We start from the raw sequence: 2,500 nt of genomic DNA, 5'->3' as shown, positions 1-2,500 counted from the left end.
GGGGTGATGGAGGGGTAGCAGCTACTGGAGGGAGAGAGGGAGGGAAGGTAGAGAGGGAAGAGAGGAATTGGGGGAGAGAGGGAGAGAGGAAAGTACGGATGATAGAATGAGGGAGGGAGGGAAGGAGGGAAGGAGGGACGTAAGTGAATGATGGAATACAAGGATAAGAGCGAAGGAGGGAGGGAGAGGAGGGAGGGAGATGATAAAGTGGAAGGGAAGAAATCAAGGAAGGAAGAAAGGAAGGAAGGAAGGAAGGAAGATAGGAATGAAGGAAGGTTTGATGTTTGTGTGTCATTCTTCATATTATTTTTATTGTAGTAGTAGCAGTAGTAGTAGTAGTAGTAGTAGTCAGTAGTAGTAGTAGTAGTAGATTTCACTGATACGATAACAAAAATTAGTAATGGCGGTGGTGGTGCTGGTGGTGGTCGGTGGTCGAGATGGAGAGAAATAACGGCATAGAGAGAGAGAGAGAGAGAGAGAGAGAGAGCGAGAGAGAGAGAGAGAGAGAGAGAGAGGGGGGACACAGGGGGAGGCGAAGAGAAGGGCGAGAAGAACGGCAGGAGAGAAAGACGGTAGAAGAGTACGAGGGGAAAAGGGAAAGGGAGAGAAGGGACAGAGAGAGGGAAGAAATAAGGGCGAGGGAGGGGACCACGCCGCCCTTCAGGCCTGGCAGCACTCACGCCCAACAAGAGACCATTGTTTTTGTCGCCGACCCACCCCACGCCCCCTCGCCCCACCCCACCGTGCCCCTCCCAGCCCCGCCCCGCCCCCGCCCCAGTATCCCTTACACACACCTCGCCTCGTCTCGCCGTCCTAGTATTGGTGGCATTTCGAGGGAATCGTGAAGAGGAGTAAATACGAGGAAATTTTTGGTATTCTAGGATTGTGTCGGCTTGGTGGTGAGTTTGTAGAGGGAACAGAAGGGGAAGATGATGATGATGATGATGATGATGATGATGATGAGTTTTATCCCAATTAAAATCACGTGATATAAAGAAAATTAATGAAGGAGAAGGAAAACAAGAAAAAACATCATCATCATCAACAACAATAACAACAACAAGATCAATAAGAAGAAAAGAAGAAGAAGAACTAGAAGAAGAACTACAAGAAGAAGAAGTGAAAGAAAAAGAAAGATTCCCCACCATTTACTCATCATATAAGATCTTTCACCAGTATTCCATCAACAAACTTGCTCAAACACAGCCTTAATTAAATGCTATAATATTACAATACCTTCGTGCAGTTATCCCCACAGCCAGCCTCATCAGGAACTCCCCAACGCACTGCACTTACTTCCTCCGCTGCTGCATCTTTCATCACCCGCTATGTAACGCAAAAATACATAAACATCTAAAGATATTCCTGCCCCTTGTTAGGCACACACAAACTTCTATTAATAAAGCGCTAATGCCGGTTCTGTAGTATTGCGTTTATTCATGTTTTGTTATTTATTGTGTTGCAATACAGTAATCTAATAATTGCCTTGTTTCTGTTCCGTGCATAAACATATTGGCTTATTTCTGCTCCTTGCTATATGCACGCAAACTATTAATGCACCACCAACATATTCTATTATTGCGTTTATTCATATCATATTTACAGCGGGTATTGCATTGTCGGTTTTCTTCCACGGCTTAACATCTCAAGCTATTTCTGTTCCTTCCAACATACACACAAACGTCTATTAATAAAACTAACCATTTAATTAGACCGTGTATTCATATTTCATTGATAGTGTGTAATGCAATCAGCTAATCATCTTAACCTATTTCTAGATACACACTAATTCTTACTAATATAGAACTGACTTTGTGCGTTGATTTTCGTTATATTTATAGTTCAATAATGCACTAATGTAAGGGATGATTTATACAGGGACTGCCACGTGTAAGTCTTATGGCTTCCTGCAGCTTTCCTTGTGTTCCTACGCGAGGTGATACGACTTAAATTGTTGCAGAAGAGAATTATCATAACGCTTAAAAAAACTAAATTGACTAACTTTTTTTTTTTATCCTTTTGTATTTATGTGTCTAGAAGCAGCATTCTGAACGGGACTGTCCTTTCTTCCTTCCTTCTTTTTTCTTTCTTTCTTCCTTCTTTTTCCTTTCCTTTTCTTTCTTATTTTCTTTCTTTTTTTTTTTCATTTTTTTGAGCGGCATTCTGAACGAGGTCTCCTTCCTTCCTTTCTTACTTTTCCTGCTTCATTTCTTTCTTTCATAACCTTTCTGACCCCCCTACCCAAACTCTTTTCCACGTGAAAATAAATGAATAAACGAAACAGAAAAGAGAAAAAACCTGAGCATCTTGACCTATTTCTCCTCCACTTCCTATGCCAAATAAACACACAAATTGAATATGATCCTTCTTTATCACCACCAGTGTTAAATTCACTTCTTTCCCTCAGCGTGCGGCGCCTCAACCCTCGCTGACACACTCACTCTGACCTCACGCCGCCATTTGACCTCCCGACCTTCACCGAGAGGAGGGAGGGGACCGG

This window comes from Scylla paramamosain, chromosome 10, assembly GCF_035594125.1.
Source record: "Scylla paramamosain isolate STU-SP2022 chromosome 10, ASM3559412v1, whole genome shotgun sequence".
Lineage (NCBI taxonomy): Eukaryota > Metazoa > Arthropoda > Malacostraca > Decapoda > Portunidae > Scylla > Scylla paramamosain.
Note: the sequence above shows the minus strand (reverse complement) of the source record.